The sequence below is a fragment of the Rhyacophila brunnea genome, unplaced genomic scaffold, assembly GCF_057557595.1.
Source record: "Rhyacophila brunnea isolate RB1 unplaced genomic scaffold, BYU_Rbru_1.0 scaffold_4, whole genome shotgun sequence".
Classification (NCBI taxonomy): domain Eukaryota; kingdom Metazoa; phylum Arthropoda; class Insecta; order Trichoptera; family Rhyacophilidae; genus Rhyacophila; species Rhyacophila brunnea.
In genome coordinates this window covers 34,400,551-34,427,752 of record NW_028233068.1, presented here as the reverse complement: position 1 = coordinate 34,427,752, position 27,202 = coordinate 34,400,551, and the positions used below count along the sequence as shown (strand labels likewise).

General features: G+C 30.9%; 1 protein-coding gene across 1 annotated transcript in view; it reads right to left on the bottom strand.

Moving 5' to 3' along the window:
* The window catches only part of 5-HT7 (5-hydroxytryptamine receptor 7), a 330,236-nt gene that overhangs the window by 242,408 nt on the left and 60,626 nt on the right, over nt 1-27,202 (bottom strand). The window contains exon 2 of the mRNA XM_085954999.1: nt 17,112-17,178. The gene's annotated coding sequence lies outside the window, so the exon portion shown is untranslated. The remainder of the gene's footprint in view (nt 1-17,111; nt 17,179-27,202) is intronic.

The following is a 27,202-nucleotide window of genomic DNA, read 5'->3' as shown; positions in this document are numbered from 1 at the left end:
CATACTGATTCTACCTCCTACCGGAAGTCAGTAGCCTTCCTTGAAGACCGAAGCATCCCTTTCCATTCATTCACGATGCACGAAAACAAGACATACAAAGTAGTAATCCGCGGCCTCACTCCCGATTTCGACGAAGAAGATATCAAAGAGGAACTAATCAGACTGGACTTCCCGGTGATATCGGTCCAGAGAATGAGGCGCGGCCCCAGTCGGGAGCCTCTTTCTCTGGTTCTGGTTGACCTCGAAAAAACCGACGCCGCCAAAGACATCTACAGCCTTGAAAACCTATACTACATGAGAATCCAAATTGAGTCCCTCAAAAAAAAACAAACAACAGGACAATGCCACCGATGCCAAGGCTTCGCCCACTCCAGCAACAACTGCCGTGCCCCCCCAAAATGCGTGAAATGTGGACAATCCCACTTCACTCATGAATGCACCCACACCCCCCAAATGGGCCTAGCCACCTGTGCAAACTGCTCAGGACCTCACCCCGCCAACTTCCGTGGATGCCCCAGCTTCCCACATCAACGTCAGCAACGAAGCAATAGTTCACACAGACAGTCCTGGCCAACTCCCTCATGGCAGAGGCAACAACAACACCAGCGCTGGCAACCCCGAGAGCCCAGCCCCTACAAGGACGCCCGCTCCAACCAACAACCAGATCTACCCGATGCCCCAGACAATGAATCGTACTTCAACAAGACCTCGACTCACACCTCTAGCAACCACAACAACAACAGGTTAGTCGCTCAACCCAACCAATCCCCCAATACCCACTCCACACCATCCAACTCCCACCCAGATTTCAACAACCTAGCTTGCGCTAGCTATCTCCCAAATGCAAAAAACTATGTTGGAGGCGACAGCAATGCTAGCTCAAGCCACAAAAATTGTTCAAAATGGCTACTAAAACCCAACCGGTTTCCTTACAGACAGCCATCTGGAACGCACACGGCACGATGATCAAAGATAAGGGGGAAATCTTAAATTTCCTTACCCTACACGACATCGATATTTTCCTTGTCAACGAAACCCACCTCAAACCCACCTCCCATATCAACTTCCCGAATTACACAACTCACCGATCAGACAGACTCAACAATAAAGGCGGCGGTACCGCCATCTTCATAAAAACTTATATAGATCACTGTGCGGTGCCCGTGCTCCCTTCACAGTCAATCTTAGAATCATGTTCCGTAGTAGTCTCAACACGCACCTCTGGTCCCGTTAAATTCACCGCAGTATATGTACCTCCGTACTCATCTGCAAATCGCAACCTAATATCTTACACAGATTTCAACAGCCTCCTGGACGCTAAAACCCCCTCAACATTTATCGCGGGCGACTTTAATGCCAAACACCCTGAATGGCACAGCCGCGTACCGAACACCAGAGGGAGACTACTACACAAATTCATCTGCGATAAAAATGCCAGCATAGCTGCACCCTCAGAACCAACTTACTACCCCACCAATAATAGCCACAAACCGTCACTCTTAGATTTTGCTATTCTTATACAAACAGAGTTCATACACGAAACAAGGGTAGTAAGCGAACTTAACTCAGATCACAAGCCGGTATTAATCCATCTAGGTGACCCATCAGATGCGGTCTTAGCTCTCAATAGATATACCTCTTCCCAAATCTCATGGGAGGACTTTCAAAAAGCTTTAGAGGAAAAGCTCACCCAACCAACCCTTCTTAACACTGAAGAATGCATAGATTCAGCAGTCGCGACATTCACGGGCGAACTCCTTGAAGCCGTAAACTCAGCCACCACAGTTAACCAATCAAATTCAACACACCGCCCAGACATCCCACATCACATTAAAGATAAAATTAGAGAGAAAAACATAGCCAGAAAGGAGTAGCAGGATCTCAAGCTCCGCACCTCTAAAACCAAATACAATAGGTTACACGACGAAGTCAGAAACGAACTCGCTGAATTTCATAGCAATAAATGGCACGATAAAATCAGTAGATTAATCAAGGGCAGTCCTTCATATTGGTCCCTAACAAAAACTTTAAGACAAGATAAACCAAAAATAACCCACCTTCAAGGGCCAAATGGCCCCGTGTATTCATCCTTAGACAAAGCCGAAGCATTCGCCTTGAGCATAGCTAAACAATTCTCTCCGAACACATACGATAGGTCCAACAAGGAACTAGCAGAACACGTACGGCTTGTCACTAGGAAAGCCAGGGCTATTTACAAAGAGAGGTCAGACCCTCCAGAAAATCCTCTAAAGCCGACCACGATTGATGAAATCGAACGCTTTATCAAGCGGCTTAACAACCGCAAAGCCCCTGGTAATGACGGACTATCAAACCAAGCCGTCAGGAACCTCCCAGACAGAGGATTCGAAATCCTAACGCAGATAATCAACGCATGCTTAGAACTCCAATACTTTCCAGCAGCCTGGAAAGCAGCGGACATTGTACTGATCCCAAAACCCGGCAAAGATCTAACCAAACCAGAAAATCACAGACCTATCAATCAGCCTACTGCCTGTACTAAGTAAAATCTTTGAAAGAGTCATAAAATCCAGACTTCAAATCATGATCGATGAATTAAGCCTCATCCCGGACATCCAACACGGATTCAGAGCAAGGCATTCAACCAACCATCAATTACTTAGGGTTATAGAATACATAACCAAATCCTACAACAAAAAAGTCTTCACAACAGGACTCTTTTTAGACATCGCAAAAGCCTTTGACAAGGTCTGGATCAAAGGTATCATTGTTAAATTATCAGAATCAGGACTCAATAAAGCAATGATCAACATGATAAGCTCTTTTCTTCGGAATAGAACTTTCAATGTTAAATTAAACGGTATCAGATCCACAACAAAAACACCCACAGCCGGAGTCCCACAAGGATCCGTGCTAGGTCCCACCCTGTACAACCTGTACACGCGGGACATAACGATTCCCATAGACAGCACCGGTAGCTCTACCATCTTAGCACAATACGCGGATGATACAGCTATCATAGCAAGATCGCACAACCTCAATCACGCCACCAAATTAGTCCAGACCTCGGCAAACCAAATTTCCAATTGGTGCGACAAATGGCGTATTCAAATCAACCCTTCAAAAAACTCAGCCGTAATATTTTCCAAACGCGTAAACAGAAGACACTCACATAACGTTAAAAAAATTGTAATGAATTCACACCCCATCCCTTGGGACAAATCAGTTAAATATTTAGGCCTCACCATCGACAAAAGACTCACTTTTAACCCACACATTAATATCAAAAAACGCCAAGCCAAGGTAATAAACTCACGACTTCAACCCATGATGGGTAACAAAAGTAGACTGTCTACGCGAGCAAAACTTCTGCTATACACTGCAATCACTAGACCCATAATGACATACGCATGCCCCATCTGGGCATATTCAAACCCAAAACACCTGAAAACTCTACAGATAATACAAAACAAAACACTGCGTAGAATCACAAACGCACCTTGGTTCGTGCGCGGTTCTACGCTACACAGAGATCTCAACTTAGAATCCATCCACGACCACGTCATGAAATTGTCAGAAAATTTTTACAAATCCATGACAGGCCACCCTAACCCGACCATCCTAAACCTATCAACCTACGAAAAAAGCGACACAGATAACGTCTATAGGAGACCGAGGGCGATCCTTGACGACAAGCCACCATAGTTCCCCTCACATCCCTACCACAGACTCCCTCAACCCGAGTGACTTAAACCTCTGTTTAAAAACCAACCTTTAAAAAGACAATTACTGATGTTCGACCCCTCCCCGAGGATAAAAAAAAAGATGAAGGGCAACTTGCCGCCCGTCGCTATTGCGCGGACGGAAGGAACTTTCCTCCCCTAACTTTTGAGGGGGATGTAATGTATAAAAGATAAAATACTGCTCGGGTGATACAATCGGACATCGGAGGAAGATAATATTTTTGTTATCATCATGTACATCTGTTCTACCACTTGTTAACTAATACTACTAACAGCCAAAGCTTTCATATCAACGACCAAGAGATGAAAGAGATAGGGGGCCCAGCCCCGGAGCTCCATCCAAATGTAAAAAGCTATACACCAATAATAATAATAATTTATTTGATCAGAAATTGGCGAAGCCCGCGCTGGTTGCAATCAAGAATTTATTCGTTCTTAAATATGCGAATTTCCTCATGTTTTATATTACAGACGATAACTATACTAATTATGAACACAAAAATCGAACAATATTTCATAAAAATTAAATTTAAGAGACTCTACTGAAGTTATTGCGTAGGCCCGCCGATGCACACACACACCAATGCATCGGCCGGCCGTTGGTGCGTCGCTATGCCCGTTTATCTGCGATACGAACATGTCTCGACATGTTTGGCTCTCTGTTGCTATGCGCTTTGTTGGTGTTGCCACGTTATAATTGTAAGTATGGCCATTTGCAGCATTCTTACATACTAACACCGACGCGCACACATACCCGCGCGTTGGCTGGTGTTGCCATGTTATACATTGATTCTATAATTATTAGTTTATTATTAACGAGTTTATAGATGGAAATATCATTCGATTAGTGTGTTCCACATAACATTTTATACACCTTATTATAACCTCTCGCTACTGCATTCGTCTCTTTATTTTGACAATCATTCTGGCCCATTTATACTAATATACAATTACATAATAAACTTATATCTAACATTTTATATTACATAATCACAGGTTTTATCTTATGGAACAAGGCAATTAACATACATCATCTGTCATTCGGTATTACCTTGTCCGTTTCAAATTGTGTCCCGTCCGATATATTTACATACTAAACGGTGACGTAAACCTGTGAACAAATAAAACAATTATATATGATTAGCCAAGGAAGCGTTTTAGGCGTTTTACTAAGCCGTATAGTTAGAGATCAGGTTTACATGTCGGCTTATTACTAATCAAGTTATTAGGCGAAGACACCTACCTACAGGTAGGTGGTGACATGAACTGTAGAGATTCTTTTCCTGAAAATACATCATGTTACTTATTACTTATCTCTCAATGATGATAATCATGATTTCTTTTAAACGCCTGAGTTATGTCTCTCTAGCAATCACTGCATTCTGCATAGCGGAATATATTAATCAGTTTGACCATTAAATACGCGATGTCCCTTTTACGCCATTCAAAATTCTTGCTTTTTCTTCTGATTATGAGACCAAAAAAACTGATAAATTGTCAAAAGTTATATTTTAATAGAGCTGATTCTTCACTATTCTTTGCCGTCCACAAAATAATTAGCTTATGTTTCCAACGCCACATCTAAAATCTATCAATCTTGCAGCTTTTTTATTCTTTATGGTCCACGTACACTCATTATGTAGTTTGATTATTTCTACAAATGTATTTTTCCATTACGAGAATGATAAATTTTCCATAGTTTCTGAAGAAAATCATAATACCAAGTTAAAGGCATGTGCTACTTAGCGAATGACTAACGATTCTAAATGACTCTGTATTACTCAGTGTTATAATAGAAGAATATATAGTAAGGTTTACCAGGAAGTCAATTTGTGCAAGTCAGAACGGTGATAAAAATAAAGCTTTTCTATTATATAGCTATGTACTATGGTACAATAGTGACTTTTCTTGAATTACAAATACGGTGACTATTTGACTTAAATGTTAGAGGATGGTCCTATATTTTAGTAGTGTATTATTTAGACATGTTGTAAATTCTATTTTAAATATTATATTATATTTAAAGGAATCTGACAAAGCGGATTGTTTGAAACCGGACCCTCCGAAGAAGCACTACAAAAGACTTCACTATGTCTCTCACAGTAAAATTCGTAAGACATTGGCTTCCTATAAGAGGGTTACAGGTTTGATCCCTGGCGAGTTCACAATAAAATATCATTATGATTTTCTCAAGCCTGGGGAAAAATATGTCAACATTTCAACTACTGTTAGTATTACTGGCAACTGACCTATATTAATACGGAGTATTCAGTTTCATAATGTTTTATGTGTTATTATTTCTAAATACGGATAATAATTTTATTAAATCTACTATCATCAGCAGGGCTCGAAATGGATTGAAACGCACCGGAGCGCCGTTCCGGTTCATGAAATCGGTAAAATTATCGCTCCGTCTCGTGGAAAAAATAATTTGACCGTGTGAGCTAGATAGGTCATATATTAAAAAATCTAACACATTTATTTTTGTAAAATACTCATAAAATTTGAAAACAACGAGTGCCTATATTAATATCTTCAGAAAATAGTTGAGCGCTCCGGTTCGTTAACTTTTCCATTTCGAGCGCTGATCATCAGTGATACTAAATGAAAGATTCAAATTGTATATTATTTTTTAATGGTTTGAGCAATGGACTTACATTTTCCATTCAAACTCTATTCCTTAGATTTAATCTTTAATTTCTATTTTTTTAATTGGCCTTACGTTAAGCAATATAAGTATACGGTTATCTCGGGTATTTTTAAAGATGGGTTTGTAAAGTGAAAGAGCTGTCAAATTGTATAACTCAAATATCTTAGAATTAACAAAAACATTTTACAGTTCTACTATGTAAATGCCAGTTAAATAAATAATAAAAAAATGTTAGATTTATTTTAGTCACTGTTAACTTTTTATGATAACATCTTAATACGTTTATGTTCATAATAATATTGATAAGTATATTTATGAGTCATTAAATAATATATTATTTACCTTTTATTGTACCTACTTGTAATAAATTAATGAAAATTATGTAATAATTATAACACGACACAAAATAGTAAACATTACATAATTATTGTAATTAAAACAGCATTAAGACATAGGTTCCAAATAATCGACAACGGACTTTGGAGCGGCGCTACTGAAAGTGCATTAATTAAGACCAATCAAATTTTATTGATACAAAGCTGCCGTATGATGATCAATTGGGTATAATTGAGAGTTATTATTCTGTTTAAATAGCATATAATTGAACTAGATTTTCTAATACGTGCACATGTCGTGTATGTGTGCCAGTTGCATATGCACAAAAAAGATACAAGGTCAATATCAAGTGGTGTTTGATCTTCAATTTGTTTCTTTAAAGGTCAAGAATAAATTATAATTCAATATACTCATACAAAAAATATAAATACATACAATATAACCGTTATTATTGCAATAACGTATTGATCAATACATTTATTTCCATTAAATCGTTTCAGACCACACATTTAATTTAATTGTGATTGATTAAGTATGTAGGATTTTCCCCTCTTGTATTGAAAAAGGTATTCTTGATAATACGATCAATATTTTGTCGCTAAGCACAATATATTATATTTACTATATAAAACTATAAAACTAACTTTATATTTTCTTTCAAAAACCACTATAATAATGCCTAAATACCTTCATATTGAATTAATATTTTGGACAGAAAAAATAATAAGTATACTTATAGATGAAGCAATTTTTGAAGAAATTATCCTGAGATGAAAACTATATTAAAAAAAACTAAGAGAAATACATGTCGCTATGAAGTGATGCATGTTATTTATGACGCGCATTAGAAGAGAGTAAAATAATGGAATAAAAAAAAAAATATTGGATATAATCTTAAGAGATATTAAAATTACTTAATAACGATATAAAATAATCAAGTGTAAAAAAACTAAATGTTAGGATCAAGAAGAGTGAAAATATAAAGAAAAGACTAGCAGTGGGTCGAGAGTGGCTAAGATAATTATGGTGATGACCTTTAGAATTTACGTTAAAATCAAATATTTTGTGAATCATAATTATTAGCGGCAAATATTCAATCATAAATTTCCAATTTATTTAATCAAAATAGTGTATTTCCATAAAGCATAATTGTGATAAAAAATATATATTTCATAAACAAGATTTTAATATACTTAATGAGAGTATTCTATTTTGCAAAAATTAAGACATACAACACATTGAACTAACTTCACCCTGCTGTTCTCAGAAAATTCAATGAGTCATTCTACATCACGAAAACATTGAGAACTTACCAATCTTTATAGCTGTAGTGCTAAACCATTCTTATACTCATTAGTATTTTCTTGTCAGAGAAGGGCTAATCCCGTGTCTACCAATAAGTTTATCTAGTTTAGTATATGGTGGTATTTTAGAGCTCTAACGAAATGCTAACATGGCTGCAGTTCATTTACTATGTAGGTACTACAGATTTTTACAATATTGAACTGACAGTATTTTTATGACTCACTTTATTTTTTGAATTTTTTTATCGATAATGAATAATGAATTATAGAACATACATACATAAATGCATACATATATACATACATACATTTTCTTCTTCTTTGGCCATATCCCCCCCTTAACTGGAGCACATGGACACCACGCGGCGCCTCCAAGAATCCTTGTCGCTCCCCAGTCTTCTTGCTTCGTTCCAGGTCAAACCAACATCCCGTAGCTCTGTCGTATACACTCTTTATATTGTATTTAGCAGCCTTCCAGGACACCGGAATCCGGTCGGCTTGAAGAACAGGCAAGCCAGGTTGAAGTTCTCTTTTGGCATCACCAGCACGTAGCCGAGCCAGGTCGAACGTCGCCTCTTCACTTTCAGCGTGATGAGAGGCTGCTTGGTGCGTTCTCTTATCTCCTCGTTGCTCCTAAAGTCATACCACCGCACACCCAGTATTCGTCGCATACATCTGTTTTTGAAGCTCAGTATACGGTTGCTCTGAGCCTTTGTAAGGTGCAATGATTCGCTACCGTAAAGCAGCACCGTCAGAATGCAAGCGTCGAATAGGCGGCATTTGGTTTTGACCGAGTACATTCGTAAGTCCCAGATATTCCGCATCGAGTTGAATATTGCTCCAGCCATTCCCATTCAGATAGTGAGCTCTTTCTGCAAAATGCCATCTCCCGTGATGTATACCCCCAGGTACTTGAAGCTGTCGACGCTATCGATGTTTTTTCCGTCGCTAATCAGAAGGAAATCTGGATCAGGACAGGTGCTATTACACAAGCATAGACACACTATACATATTTAGTGTAGTGAAATAGTAGTGTAATTAATATACGTGAAACAATCACAAACACCTGTTGTAACACAAATAAGAAACAAAAATCGATTGCCAAAGTAGCTTGATTTGGAAGAGCGCTGATGAGTAGGTATTAAAATTGACTAATAGTTAAAATTTGTCGCAATTAGTATTTCACGCCATAGCATATTGGTTAAATGCGACGGAATGGGGCGCGTAAGCCCGTGGAGATGTCGGGTTCGAATCCCGGCCGGGGTGGCTTACTTTTTTCAGAAAAGATTTTTTCTATTGGTTATAATATACTCTCTCAGAAAGTGTTCTTCTAAATTATATATGTTCAACAAACACCTAAAGTAAGAAAGGCCAACGCCTTCTTCTTTGACTTGTAACTCATAATATCATATCATTGAGTCAACAACGTTGAATTGGTCAAATTTCTAATAACCGTTTCTCATGAAAAGTCTGTAAATATACCTTCCACTCTGTGGAAGCCCGTATGATTGGTTTAGAAGCGAACGGGTATTTTATATAGGTACTAGAGTAAAAAAACTGTGATCAGAAAACAGAACTAACCAATCAATGAATCATGCATATTGCATAGAATTTAAATTAACTTACAAAAAAATAATGTGGTAGATATTATTAATACTCATATACAAACTAATTACTTTATAATCGACTAATATTCACATTTCAGGTTTAAAACCAATATGGATAATCTCTATTTCATCAAACTCTTCAGCACTAATCTGTTGGGGTATTTTAATCTTTATATATTTTCTAGTTGACCTTGTATTAGGTAGATAGCGCTAATACACAAAGTAATCGTGGAGCTTTAAGTTTGACGGCCTCATATGTTTTCCGGCAACGCTAACTTATGGTTCCCGGGAGTCTTCTGTTTCTCAAACAAACTTGTAAAGATAATATTGCAGCAAAGCAAGCTTCTATATGTACATACATTATAATATGCTCAGTCACTCTAGAAAGCTTTTACATCCTTGCAGTACACGTAGTGCGATAAAAACAATATTATTTTATGAGAAATAATTACACATAAGAAGTGTACGAGTCTAGGTAAACTTTTAACAAATTAAGTTTGTAATTTCACGTTCACTCTTCAACTATAAATAATTATAGGTAAGTACTTAATTCAATTTTATAATTGGTTATAAAGCATTTTCATTAAAATGTTTGTATTTTTTCAAATAAATAAAGTCTGATTATACGATACAATTAATTAGTATATTGATTAATTAACATATTTAGTAGTAAAAAGTAACTATTTTGTCAGTTTGTTTGTGGGGTTATTGTTTAAAAATAGTAAGAGCATACTTCAGTGAAACGACCAATAATTTTCAACTATAGGTGCGGCAAAATTTTGGACTCGCTGGCAAGGAGAACGAAAGTCGAGCTGTGAACACGTCTATTTGTTTCGTGTTGGCGACGGGGATATTAATTCCTAAATCGTGTAAAGATGACTAAAAAACTTTACCCATTTACTTGAAAAATAAAACATGTCAATGAATATATTATTATTGTTACTAATATAACAATAAACAGAACATTAAATGGACGCATGTTGAATTTTTATGACAAATTATATTTTGTTCGGCACGCGTCATTTACACAATCCGCGCATCGCATAGTCACGATCTTTTTAGACCGAGCCCCAGCTGAGGGAAAAATATTTAAAAACATAATATTTGATTTAAATATTTTTTATTATATTAATACTATCGACTGAAGGTACTTGATGGAATTTTAATTTTAATTCTAATTGATTTAAATATTTGTTGTATGTTTGTAAAGCTAAATTGTAAAATCATATAAAAAATAACATTTTGATAGTCAATGTCATTATTTGTATGTGGGCAAAATATTTTTTTATATTTCAATATGCAGAAATATACTAATGTTTATAATGAATTTGGTTACAACCGAATTAGCTATTGGCTGACAAACCTACTCTATATATATAATCTAATATAATCTAATATAATTTAATATTATATTTAGTGTCGTGAGTTCCATTATATTTTTCATATATATTCGACCAAGAGTAGTTACTTGATGGTAATGTCTTAAAAATGGGGTTATTACTAAATTAAATAAATTAAATTATTTAAATATCTATAGGATTTTTGCGAATTGCGACCCCTCGCTTATTAAGGATTTAATTACTAAGTATGTATAATCGTAGGTACTTTATTTTTTAATAAATAAATCATAAATCTCTAATTATTTCGTATACCTACATTTCTCGCAGAATTTATATAATGTAAGTCGTATATTAAAGTGCATCCATTTTTTCAATAATTCCAGCAAAAAAACTACTAATATTTTTCTGTTTATATTATATTGTTTACTTATTATTTACAATAAATTATTTACATTGAATTTTGGGGGCGTTACGATAATATAATATAAACAGAAAAAATATTAGTAGCTTTTTTGCTGTATTTATAATTTGTGTACAAATCTAAACATACATAAACTCTATAACGCAGATCAGGATTTTTTCATTATTTAAAATTATAAAGAATTACATATTATCATCTTGTAGTTAAATTTTTGTCAAAATAGATATTAATATGATACAGATACAAAAAATATGCGAAATATGTATATCCGTATATCTCTGTATCATTCTTTTATATAGCTTGTAATCTGTAAATTATAACTGCTTATCTCTGTAAACAAAATAGACTTATATATTAAAGCATCTCGTTGAAATCTTGTTTAAATGCAATAAAAGCTGTCATAGATAGATTTTTTTTATTATGATGGCGTGTGTTTACCTATATCTTATCACTGATATTTTTTTAGAATTACGTACGAATGTTTTTACAAATAAATTTATATATAATTCAATATATGTCTGTAAATTTCTCTCTTCATTTTCAACAATAAAACGATGTAGATGCATTTATCATTATTTTAGTAGTACACCAAGTGGATGTATTTTTTATTATAAATAATTATATTACAACTATCGCACTCCATCGACGTATACTACAGAGAGTGAAAATTATAATAAATTATATTTTTTCATATAAATATTATACATTCGCCTAAGATTAAATATAAATTTAAAAAACAATATTAAATTTTGTTTGGATGTAAGCTCACTGCTTTAGAGACAAGCATTTTAGCAACTACGATACAGGGCACATACTAATAAGTAGCCTACTACTTAATAATTTCTCTTGGGCATCTACTACTAGAGTTATTGTCGCCACAAAATAATGATTATACGATTAGTAAGTCTTATATCCTGATTAATATCGTTAACAAACGAAGCTTATCTTATTAGAAAGGGAACTAATTGCCTAATATTAGTATAAGTAATTTAAAAATAAATGGCCTTTTCAAACAGAAGAAAGCAATATTTTCATTTAGCCCCGGGGCTTATCGGAAGTTTTAATTGTTCAAAAAAGTTTAACCTAATGACTTAAAAGCTTTTCTAAATATATACATAAGCACCGTTTTATATAGTCTTGATTGAAAATTGGGAAAGATGTCTAGTAATTTAAGTTTAAAAAATCGGTATTTTTTCAATATAACACTTTATTCTTCCGGAAAACTTAATAATTAATAATTTACCTCCTAACATGTTATATATTTATATATCTACTTTAAATTGTATTTCGGTTAATCATAACTATAAATATATTAATTTCGTGTAGTTTTGTATTGTTTTAAATCTTATCTAAATATTATATTTAATTTTTCACATTGATCAGAAATCTTAAATGAAAACTAAAATTAGCTTAGTAACTACTTTTATATTAAATTTCGCAGTCGATTTCAGCTTATATTGCAGTCTATCATTATAATTAAATCGAGGTTTGCAAGATATACATTGGCTACTAATATTATGATTCAATTAAGAATTTGAGATAAAAATAATAAAAATTATCCTCCAAAAATATACATTGATAATAATATTATAGCCATTATCGAAAATACTTTTATTTATTTTCGGCGTTTTAATTTCGATTTTAAATATGGATAGAATTGCGATTTACAAATTTTAGCGTAAATAACCGAATCCCTTGAAGGCGGCATTCCATTTTTTGCTTTATACTGATAAGACTGTCGTTCAAATGTCAAATTTAAAAAAAAGCTCCATAGCTCTTAAAATTAATACGAAGTGTATTTAAGAACACTAACCGTTAAAAATGGAAATTCTAGACGTCTACAACAGTATTTCCCAAACTAAAAACATGTAAGTCAGCTAGTAGGTGCCTTTTTATTGATAAATAACCAGATTTTTAGATGGATTAAGTTAAGTAATGAGTATTTTTTTAATATTCCATTCACCCAATTTTATTGACAGGAAAACTTTCATGTTTTCACTTTCATTGCATTTTTTACTCATAATATGATTATTATATATATACCGTTTAAAAAAAAATCGGTTTGGTACATGTTCAAACACGCGCGTTAACATTATTTTATTCCCTACTTCAGTTATAGTTTGTCAATTTATGGCTACGGCTGTTTGTTGTAGCTTAACCACTGGGGAATGCCAAAAGAAATGGCGTATTTCAAAAAAACACTACCTTATTCTTAGGTCAATAATTATTATAAAGCAATCATTATTGGTAGGTTGTTTACACACTTAAATGGTCAAAGACATAGCTTATAATTAGTACCTATCTTTAGAATTATCTTCAAATGTGTTAATTTTGCCCATTTTTTGAATAATAAAATGCCTAATTTTAGTCAAATTTGGGATCACAGAGATTATAAATATAATTTTTTATCGTCGATATAAATTATACTGATGGTTTAATAAATGCGTTTAAAAATTAATAAATGTAAAAAATCTTAACACCACTGCACATTTACGTACTGAAATATGACTATATTCTAAAACATTAGAGCGAGAGGTTTAAAAGAATACTATTTTATATAATAAAAATACTTTATGCAGTCATCAAATGTTTAACATAAATATAACGGATAATAAGGCTTCAAAATTATATAAATATATTATCTACAACGTTTAAGGTATGTTTAGGATCATGCTTTGAAAATAGAAAAAAGCTCCATTTTGACCTCCGCTGAGCACGTCCGCCCTTAACATTCAATAATTCAGACAAATTTATAATACGGATAGTATTCATGATAGAACATAATAATTATTATGATATACCAGGCATGTCCAACACCTCAATTGTGATTGGCCAATCGGTTGCGGGCTAAATTTAAGATAATTACATAGGCTCATCGAAAATAAATAGAAAGTAAAAATCGTGTGAAATTCAGTAAAATAATATAATTTCAGTGTAAATTTTAAGGGGAAGCGTTAACCATGAGGAAGCCTGAGTAACCTTGTTGTTTCGCTTGTCAAAGCTTGTCGCAAGAGTGAGAAAAAGAAAAATGTGAATCCTCGCACTTTAAATTGAGGCGCAGTTTTTCATTACCATCGGGCAGTAGTCTCTTTGAACTTGCTTCAGTGGCCTCGGCGAAATATAATATGCCTGTTTAAGCTGAATATTGACTATGGATGAGTATGATAGGTCACTGCTAGTTGTTATACTGAAGTTGGACATTCCTGTGGTTATTACTATAGTATGCGGATTATAGTACAGTTACTTTAATTGCAGTATGATTGTACAAATCACAAATACATCCAATATTTATGTACAAAAAATGTTTAAACACGAACCTCTTCAGATCTTTTACGAATCGCTAGAGTTACGCATACACAATTTGGGAAACAATGATTTATTTGTGCCAAATCTATGTATGTTATATTAAAAAGTTTTCTTCACAAAAAATATGGTTATAAATATACCTATAGACAAGCTTATTATAACCTAAAGGATAATTGTGTTCATCAAAAGAAAAACAATTATTATTTTGAATTCAAATATAAGCTTATATTAAAAACAGTTGTACATGTACGTAGGGTTAATTTTGTATTGCTTAGTATTATTTTAAGTTTATGTTTGTGATTAAAATGCAGTTAAATAAGTTTATATTGTACGTCAAAAACAAGTTTTTTTAATAATCCATCGTAATATTATTTTTGATTTATTTTTATAATATCAATAATCTCTATAAAATAAAAATGTGTATTGTAGGAATCCATTTTATGTATATCGAATCGAAGTTTGGTATTGCAACCATTTCATATTAGGATAAAAAGTACTTCTAACATAAATTATTATATTTTTTGTTTCTAATTTTGTCACAATAACAGATGTCACTTTACAGATAATTACATACTACTACTACTTCACCATGTTCGATCCTTAGGGATCATAATATGGGCCTCCATAGAGTGGAGGTTGTATTAATAGATTTTGTTTTTACAAGAAATCGATGTTAGCCACTTGCTCAACCTATTAGATCCATTCATACTCATACAATGAAAAACAATATGTGTATTTACCATTCCCAGGATTTGAACATGGGACCCACAATATTATAAATTGACGCTTAAGCCACTCGGCCAACGTTAAATATTAAAAATTTGTTTTTATACTAGTAACTTTACTCAGTAGGTAATAAGTTTTTTACCATTTTTTATTGTATTAAATTACCATAGAAACAAAATTTGAATATATTCGTTGCTAGTGTATATTTTTCATTGGTGAATGTGCATAGTGCCTGAAGATGAAAATAATTGAAAAGTACACAACTTAAAATCAATTAGACAAAAAATATATTTAAGAAAATTTCGTTAAAAAGAAAATTTGTGTAAATTAAGCCTATTTAATATAAAGAAAGCAATTAATATTTTGGAGACATTTTTTACGTGGAAATATTAAACGTTGATTTATTTGGCCTGACATTAAAATGTATAATTTCGTACATTTTCCGCTTCAGACAGTTAAAAGTTTCCATTCGAAAATCGTATTATTTATACGCCCTAAAGCACTTTATTTCATATTTAACTGCCAGTATGAACATTTCATAATGCTACATGTTTATTTTTATTTGTACGCCTTAGAGATTGCGCTTTTTTATATTTAAGCAACGTATTTGCTTGGATTATTAATTTAAATACAAACGTCTTATCTGTCTTAATACAAGATAGTAAAGATATCTTATTGCATGTTTGTTGATACATATTTGTTAAAACCTAATAATTATTATGGAAGAATGTGTACACTGTTCAATTTTTGGGTAAATACTTGAAGCAACGTTTTCTTTTAATTTAAATTTCCGAAAATACCTTTTCTTCCAGATAACTCAAATATACTAAAAAGGATCGAAATTAATTTTCCTTAGAAATTATTTAAAGAAACAGCTTTATATCGAAACGTAATCTGTTTGAAATTCTGTTTTGCTATAGTGATACATCTTTTCTATTGCTTCAAAACAATACATCTGTATCTGAGCAACTTAAGCATCGGTTTATAATGTCATGTATCCCAGTTTTGAATCCTGGATCTGGCAAATACACATATTATTTTTCAATTTTTGTTTGAGTATGCACTAATGTTAAAAAAATATTCCTATTATAATATATTAATGAAATTCAGATTGAAGGTTGGGTCCAAATATACGTATGTAAAGTTGGCGAATAAGAGTATTACAGGTTGTAAAAACTCAGTAAGTACGATGGATAAAATAATTATAGCAATGTCCAGATTATAATGAAGTAATATCAAAATGTACACATTTAAGATAGTTAACTAATGACAATCTAAAAAAACTCATTTTCCCTAAGAACTTAGAAACGGAATGTCGAATTATAAATTACAAATTATAATACTAACAAACGTAAAGTAGAAATAAAAATAATAGTATCAAAGTCAACTATAATAATCAAACAGCTTTTTTCTAGCACCTTAACCTCAATTTTATCGTAAAATCAAGTAATTTATTATTGTAATTTTATCACGCCGACAGGTACGTAATTGTAATAAAATTACCTATTTATATTGTATTCGGAGACTATCTTAATTATTCATTTACCCTTGGAAATCCATTTAAATTGGATTGCATACGCTTTTGCAAAGCTATTTTTGAACAATTTATTCTATCATGCTTATATACTTTACAGTATAACTTTCAATATTCGTTACTTACAATAATATTATAAGACACGTTAATATCTAATTTACTTACATTTTTATTGGAATTTGTTCTGGTTCAATTTCACGTCACTTCTGAAGCTGATTGGTTCATTGTATACCTGAAAAAATATTTTATATTAGTTATATTACTTATAATTAGATACTTAAAATACAATATAATTTTATATACGATATTATGATACTAAAAATTTGACATTTTCGTCCAAATAGTGCAAATTGAATTAATTATATCGTAAAAATTTAGCAAAATCTATGGAATAATAATTTAAATTTGTATATAATCTTAACTCAAATTTCACGAAGACAACTAGCATACACTATAAAGACAGAAATAATATTTAATACAAAATACTTTTATAATTAATATAAAACATATTTATTTGATTTTATTCGTTTTAACTTCATTAAAATCTATTATCTTTTAATCAAAAACAAACCGCTTATCTTTTAAACAATACATAATCTTAAATCGATTAAAATACAGATTTGCTTAGTCAACGACATGTACCATCCAAATACGTATTTGTTAAAAATATATTTATAATATTTTGACTGTGTTCATAATATATATACATAATATTTATGTACATAGGTATTTGGTTATTAAAATTACCATTATATTTATTTTGATTACATACCGTAAGTTCCGATTATGTTCAATAAAAAAAGAAAATGCCTACGTTCTGTACGCATGTTGAAAGTCACCCCAAATTACAGAATTAAAACCGTAATTCCGTGAAATCGCTTTTGGATAATCTTTTGCGATCAACGCTGTATCAATGTTATTTAATAGGGTTTGCAGATTTATTTTGCGTCAAAAAAAGGCTATTTTCTTTTGCAGACGGTAATATCAGTGTTTATGCACACTTTATATTATTGAAAATGGTACACATAAAATGAATTAAAGTGAAAAATAATAAAAGTACGATTGTCTTATTCTTTATCTCTTAGTCTTATTTTTTTATTAGTCTTATAACAGATAAAATGAAAATATAATTTTAAAATTACCTTAACCAGTTTACTGTACCAATTGTCTTCTGATTATATAGTTCATAATATGAGGTAAATTATTATAAAAATCGAACAGGGTAATACAGAGTACTGAGACAATATAATATAATATAATTATTCATAATATAATATTAGGTATGTAGAAATAATAAAGTCAAGAAGTACTGTACGAAAACATCTTCTTGGCTACGTTTCCAGGCACTGTTGTTTACTAAATGAGAGGAGTTTATAATGGAATTGCGGTTAAAATGAGCGGAGCATGTTAGTTCACAGTTTTAACACGTAGCCAAGAAAATGTTTTCGTACAGTAAAGCGTCTCATTTTTTTAAAGATATATTTTACTTTAATCAAAATGTCAAAAGTAGTATAATATGTGTATATTCAGTTTTAAAATTATTTTTGATAAGAAACTTTAAAATATTCAAATTAGCTTCGAAATTTAATTAGAGTGACTTTTTTATACTTATCTATTATATAAATTCATTACTTTTTCATGTAATTTTATGACTATTTTAAATTATTAATATATTGAATATGTGTTTTATAAATTTGATTTTTTTTTAAATTATTTTACTTAATATCATTAATATAAATAAAATATACTAGATTAGTCGTCATTTAATAGGTACATTTATAATAAATAACGAAATTTTTTTCAAGTAAATATCTGAATGAAAAAAAAAATATTTTAGTCTTGTATATCACATTATAGCAGTAATCAGCTGCCCATATATATGTATATAATAATATATAACTATTTCTGTCTAGTGCATTACAATTAAAATTCTAAAATAACTACTAAAGAGCTTTTGGTTAAAACATGCATGCATTCAGCTATTATAACATAGTAATATACATGATTTGTTCCCTAAATAACCACACGTGCCTCTTCCATTCGAGTGTGGTGACCCTAATTACACCCCAACTTTAGCGAGCGCTACTCTAGAGCACGCAACGTTATCCGAACGTAAATCTACTTTATAATTACCGTTGACTTTTTCGTGCGTGTTTCTCTCGATGTTATGTGGACTTATAGTGACGACGCTTTGTTTGTACAATCGTGATTGATTGATTAACATCGAAGGACTTGCAACCTGACCTCACTCAATAGAATTATCAGTTAGGTACTTGTAATTATCCAGTTTTACAAATTTAAGAAACCTTATTAGTTTGAATGTATGATAGAAAACAAAAAACCAAAAGAAAGACTCTGGACCTAGGGTACTTAATAAAAATTTAAATTAAAATATAGTTGATAAAAGTTTTGTACTATTCTACAAGCATCAGTTTTAAATAGTAAAAAATATTAAATTTAGTCAATTGTATACATACAAATAGCAGAAAAGTAAAATCCAAAATGTTAAAACCAACTTCTTACAAAAATCTTAGTAGTTAAAAATGAAAGCATACTTTTTCTTTTACATAGTAGGTAATGTTGTTTCTGATAGTTTGTTTCCTTGTTTACGTATAATAATAATATCTGAAAGTCTAATATACTGTTATATCTATAATACTGTTATACATAAGTTGATTTTAAGTAACTATAGTTGAAATTTTAAAGCTTTTTATATTTTTAGGCTGCTTAAGTCCTAATTTAACTTAAATAATTAGATAAATTGGTGATCAAGCTAAATAAACAGACCTCAAAGTTAAATATAGTATTTTCAATTAAATAATAGGTGTTTTCAACATTCTGTAAATTAAGTTTTATTCTCACATAATCCATCTTTCCCCAGGAGAAAAAAAATATGTCTATTTCTAATATTTGAAGGAGGAAATCTTGTTTCTATGAAAGTAACAACATTTCATACACCGGCAGATACTCCAATGTTAGGAAGAACATGTTCATAACTTTTCACATGCAGCAGTTACTTATTTGAATCTTGTATCTTGTGATGTGAAAACTGCTTCTAACTATTTATTTTATTAAACTATAAAACTAATGAATAAATAAAACTTATTTTTAAATCAACATTATATGAGTATAACGCAAATCATTAATTAACAATAATAAAAATAACAAATTTAAATTAATGTAAACTTTGTAAATATTTTTTTATATACTGATACGTACTAACATACAAACCAAAATAAATTCAAGTAATATTATAACGATTTAACATTTTTTAAACCAGTGTTTCTTTATAACAGTATGCGCTCTCTGTCAGTTGCAAATGATAAGAAATGAAAAAGCGACATTACAATGTCAGAAAACCATAATTAAATTTTATCCAACAGTCAGAACTTTGTGAACTTTTTTAATTCATAATAAACAATTTGTATTTTTTGGCATAAAACAAAACCGAAAAGTTGGATAAAATAAAATATAATTCATAATAAAAAAATCTGTGATTTGGAGAAAAATTTACCTTTGCTGTTATTTTTGGCATATCAAATCAAAAACATAAAAGGCATATATTTTGACGTAAGTCACCCTTCACAAAGATGTCATAATCGTTTGACATTTTTAATGCCTTAATGCCGCAGAAATTCACTAGACTACACACGAATTGTTTAAGACATTTTGAAAATAGAATACAAATGGTGACTCTACAACAAATATCATCATTTATTTTATCAAATCTTGTCTCATTTTGTGAGTAGAGCACTTAAGTAGATGCAAACAGTTTATCTCTGTAGTCTTTATAATGCTGTAATAAACAAAAAATCTATCGTAGAATTATTTATACTACATATCATCTTAATGTCATTTCGTCAATATCGAGGCTTAATAATTTAGAACGTTGCAGAGTTTTCTAGAATATTTTTTAGACATAAATAACGCTATTTTGGTATTTAACCGGATGCACCAAATTGTATAAAAATACCTACACACTCGCTTTCCATATTTTTTCTTATCGCGTTAAGGGCAGCATTACACCGCATGCATATCATTCACCACATCTATGTTTCTGGTTTATTTTTAGCTCTAACAACCCCCTCCCCCTCCTCGTTTACCAAAATCCAACAATGTATTCTTAAAATACTAACCTAGCCTAATCATAACGCATTTTATAGACTAATCGTGATTTAGACAGTATTTCTTGTACATCTGACGAAGAGGTCTTTCATAAAATACCAATTTTTGCTGTATGTCCACTGTCATAGTCTCGCTATTTTTTCTATTTTGCTCTACTATAGTATTATAATATTATGTTTGTAATTTGAAACGTTGAACCACAATGTATGTTTGCAAAAATGCCATGCACCACAACATTAAATAATCATATTTTTTCGATACACATGAATGTTATTAACTATTGTTAAACAATAAAGATTAGTAGTTCTCAACCTTTTTTGACCTGTAGCCCCATAATAGTTGCTCGGGGAAAAATAAATATTACAACTACTACCATCGTTCATTTTTAATAATGCATAATTTTAACATATTTTTTGTGGATTATATAGTACGTTCTTACTTATAATCAGTGGTGGGTCCTCTAATACCATGCAAGTGCAACATACTGCCTGCACATCGCTCAGCTTTTCGTTGTTATTCATATCTGTGTATCACTGACTTCGCATAGTAGAACATATAGCGTTATTATGAAAAATACTCCTTTCATGTGCGCAAAGCGATTCTGATCCAAATAGGATTTTCATTTTGGTTAGCCATTGCTTATAATATATTCACTTTTGTAATGGGGTATCCTTAATTTAGTTTGATCCTTGTGACTAGTCATTTCAATAATGGCAATCTTAAAAAAAACTACTACCAATTTAAAAAGCTGAATACGTATTTTTAACTATATAAAAAAAACTCTGGTCTATTTTCAATACATATTATTGCTAATGGTAGTTGTGGTACAGAAATTGGCTATATTTGTTTAGTAGTAGATACTTAAAGTAATGTAGTACTTTTCCGAAAAATACAGGCTTTAAGTCTAGACAATGCAAATATACACTCGATTTTCGATTGACTTCACCCAAAATGCGAATTTTGTTCTTTGCAATAAAAGCAATGAGTGTTTGGAAACTAACTATCATGAATAAAAAGTCGTTCTTCTTTTTAATCAAAAATCTTTATTTTATTTGAGTATTGCCCTTGAGTTTGTTAAGTCTTTTTATTGAAGCGATCGCAATTTAAAATCTGATATTGCAATCTATTTTACAAATTTGAATTACCTATATTCTCGATTTATAGCCGTTAAACATATTCATTTGTTTGACTTCTAAGTGGTCTGCGACGTTTTTATTAAACTATTATAATGATTAAAACTGGTAGTTCATTTTAATGTTTAAAACTGCGTTGGTTTACTCATAAGCCAATAGTTTTTTAGAATTACGACAAGTTTCGTTTTAGATCAAACAAAAATCGTAAAAAATGGAAGTAGGTAAAAAAATTGCTTATATACTTATGTGTCGTAATATTTTTATTGTTAATGTAAAAAAATCATTATTTCACGCTTAACTGCTACTTGTGTTAATATTATTTTTAATTGATTTATTGACATCAACAATAGCCTAACATGAAGATTAAGATTAACTTTTTTAAAAGATATTCACACTAAAATATTATAGATTTTCAAAAATCGACCGTTCTAAGCAACTAAAAAATTTTCATAAAACGAATAATTCACAAAATTTGAGAATGTAACATTATAATATTATATTGAACATACATGATTTGAAAATATCTCATACATATCCCCACTGGAAAAATCATTTTTTTAGAGAAAAAAATACTACACCCGATAGAACATGAATCTGTAATCGCTGGTTTCGTGGCAGTGTGCTTTTCCAATTAAGCTACGGGCATTCGAGTAACGGGTATATCGGAAAATTCAATAAGGCAGTGTAGCATTTTCCTATTTGTAGCCATTAAAAAAAGGAAAAATAATGTTGGGCTATAAAATTATCCCAGTGCCACAGATGCGGTTAAGGGCATACGTTCTAAAAAATCGGATTGTGAAGTAGCTTCACGTTCAACAGGTCGGTACAAAGTTCAAGTGTCACGTGAAACACGGAAATAAAAAAAGGCTAATTCATTTACTCTTTTTATACGAATAAGCCTACCAACAACGTAATAATACAAAACCTAACATAATAAATCAGTCCACCATTCCATTCAATAAAGAAATGGATGAAAATTTTGAGCATTTTGTCGAAATATGACATTTGTCAATACATAATAGACTTATCTGAAAATGATGAATATAAAATAATACTTTCAATCTCCAGCGTTTCCAAATTTATTTAAGTAATAAAAGCTTATTTTTATTTTGATTGCAAAGTCGAGTACCTCTACTTATCGCCCGTCATTTTTATATCTCTCAATCAACTTTAAATATATTTTTTATTATTATTTTAATGATATTTGGGTAATTTATATAACTTAACTGTATTATTAATATATTTTATTAAAATTAATACTCTAAAACGCTGTCTCTGGCACAGTTTTAAATACGTTATCACAATTATACAATCTTAACATTAGAAACACTTACAGAATACCATTTAGGAAATGCTGATTTAGCTCAAATGACTTGTACTATTTTTCTTATCCATATGTATCTACCACTGACTGTAAATGAATGTAAATGTAAAAAAAAACTTATTATAAGTAATATAAGGTTTTTATCATTTTATGAAAGCCCTCGACTCATTTACCTTTAAAAACATATTACCACCACGGAGAAGATTTTATTTTTATAACTGTATAATTAGTTTTCCTCATATATTATATGAACACGTTGACAAGTAAAGTTATTTTGTATATTTGTTGAATAGTAACAACGTGTGTGTTCTTATTTTTCAGTGTTAATAGATTTAAGATAATACGGATAGCTACACATTTGTTTTATCAATTTGTATAACGCCTTATGAGTTTTGTTATAAAATATAATACAATATCATTTTTAAATAATATCATCTAAACTTTTGACGATCTGTTTAAGTATTATGCTATATTATAAAAAACAGATTTATTAAGTATTAAAATGTCGATAACTTATTTAATTGTTAAGTTTTCTATATATTATAAAACATATGTATTATTTTTTTAATAAAAATAATATACATTTTTCCCTCTTTATTATCATACCGATTTGTGGTTAAACTTCCTTCAAACTCCAAAACCCTACGTCTGTAAAATGGGAGAAAAACTGCATGTCTGGTTGTATAATATTGTATTTATGTAAATAAGAATTGTATGACAATATTTTGAATCAAACACAATGTCATTAGTATAACATTGATTTCACTTATTCATTGCCAATATTCTGAGTCGTTTAACGCATTTTTCGAGGTATAAATACAAACAAATACATAAAAATAGCTAAAACTAAACAAAAAAAAAATCATTAAAAAAACCGGGTACCTATAACAAACGGAAAATCGTTTCAATCGTTTTACAGTAGTAAACCCAAACCCCAGTAGGTACGCCAAGCGAGAAACGATCGTAACAATTAACCGCTGCAGATCTGATTACTACAATCTTACAGTATCCATAGCTCGCTTATGTATATAATGCTAAATGTCAATGTAAAAATGACAATGAAGATATCATGTTGCTTTGCAATATCTGTTTGACGATGATCAAAGACGAAGCCACATTGGAAATTTAATAAGACAAAATTATCAATCGCCAATTAATATTAAGACGTTTATTATAGCTCATTCAAACATCAAAGCGTTTTTGTGCATTCAAAATTTTTAGAGAGAATGTAACCTGCAAGTATAAATTATAATACCACATAGTTGGAGCTAACATGTAATAATTATTATGTGCCCAACCATTATGAATAATATCAGTTATTTTTTAAATCAGTATAATCATTAATCTTGTATCAATTATTAAATGTAAGAACAGTGTATAAATATATTGTAATATCAGTATTTAAATGTACAGCTAAAAATAATCTTCATCAGTAATAAACACACGTTTATAATTAATTTCAATGTTTATTACGAATAGGTATAATAATTATTCAGTAAAAAACGCAAATTTATGTGCATAATAGGTATGTTGATATGTATAAGTATAGACATATTTATTTATATTTTCACGTGTCATCATTAGTACAATATAATATATCAAACAAAACATCATACAATATACATGCCGACTTCAATGGGAGTGAAAAAACATCTACCGGAAAATACAATATTATTTATTTACCAAGCCACAAAGGCACAACTAACACACAAACAACACTGTGTTCAAGTCACGTGATCAAATAATAGCTGAACGAACATACCAGAGATACGTTCTTGTTAATGAAGAGGAAATACAAACTATTATCTAATAACGCCATACGAGTGAAAAATTACTGGATAAGGTACTTGTCCCTTCCACGAGTAAAACTGTCGAACGTTTCTGTCTTGTGACAATGAACACATTTTAAATATTTGATAGTACTAATTGAAGCTTGTGCGTCTATAGCGACATATGCACACCATTTGTTTTTTATTTATTAAAGAATATTTTTTTTAAATAATTTCCTGACTACTATAATAATATTGTCGGTACGGCCCTTATACTAAGTAGAAACTTTACATAACAGTAATTGAATCGTGCCAGTATTATGAAAGAAAAGATATTTACTTATATGTGATACAATAATAATTTGACAACAAATGTATTTTGACACGAATTTAGATTATTTTATCAGGCAACATTGTTTCTGATCCATAAAATTTACAAAATACCTTTTGTAAAATATATGTATATAAGAAGTGGCTAAGAATATTTAAAGTATTATTATTTATTTAAAAAATAGTAAATATATAAGGTAGAGAATATAAAGTGGATTATTTATAAGTCGAAATGATAAACTGTACGCCAATACGAAACTGCACAAAAATAGGAATTTTGATAATCAATACAATAACACAAATATAATTTTTATGTTATAAAGGGAAAAAATGATACCTTTCCTTTTTAGTAAGCATGCCACGACTATTTGATACGTGATATTACGCAGTTTTGTGGAGGAGAAAATAGTGCGATTATAATGTCTCAGCTATTTCATTTTTATTGAAAACAGAAACACAAAATGGTTTTATAAATACCTACAAATTATAACGATTGAGTGTTAATATAAAAATCAACAAACTATGATTTATTTATATAATATTACGATTTTATTTGACATGAACAAAAAATTTTATAACATATTATGTCTTACAGGTACTATTTACGCAAATATATTATCTATCATTAAAAAACAACAAAACAAATCCACTTATATTGTTGTTATTATGTTACTTACTATTTTTTCATATATTTTACTCAATTTCTGACGCCGTGGTTGGGTATTCGATTATTATGTCTGGCAAAAAACAATATAAAAAAATTGTATACAGATACACATTTACTACCGCAAGTCAATTTACATTTTGAATCAAAGTCTATCTGTTCTGCCATATCCTTTATTTTCAATATTAATAAATATAAAATACTGACAATATGCTTAACACAAAAATAAACTGACACACGCCAACCATCAACACGTTTATAATAATAGTTTGAAAATTCACCAAAGCTGAAGGAAAATCATAATATTTTTCGATTTATTTAAACTATACTTAACACATTATGATATAAACACATACATAATATGAGAGATAGGTAATATGTATCCATTAAGACCGATCAATTTAAAAAAAATCTTAATTTATATTATCTGTAAGTATTTGTATATTTTGACGCTATTCTCACAAAATGCACAATTCAAGGACCAGGATCGAACGTTTTACCACTTTGCTACCAACCAGCGTAATCAAGTAGTGTCATTGTGAGAAAAATGCAAATAAAAATGTAATAATTTATTGTTCAAATTCTATGGATTGTTTTTTCATAAATACTGTATAACATTATAAATATATATAATTTATAAACACCCAGTCGAAAAACGACATTTTACTAGTATGTCGCGCTTATTTAGCAATCGTTTATCAAAATTGATACTAGGCTTAATTCATAGATCAGTGAAACAATAAACTGAATTTACTTTTTATATATGACACTGACCTCTCGTTATTAATCTTCATCATTTATTGTCTACGCGGACACGTCGTACCTATGTATGTATGTGGTCACTAATACTCACCCACTGTCACATTGTCCCATCCAATTTGTACCGGACAAGATCGAAATATACCACACAG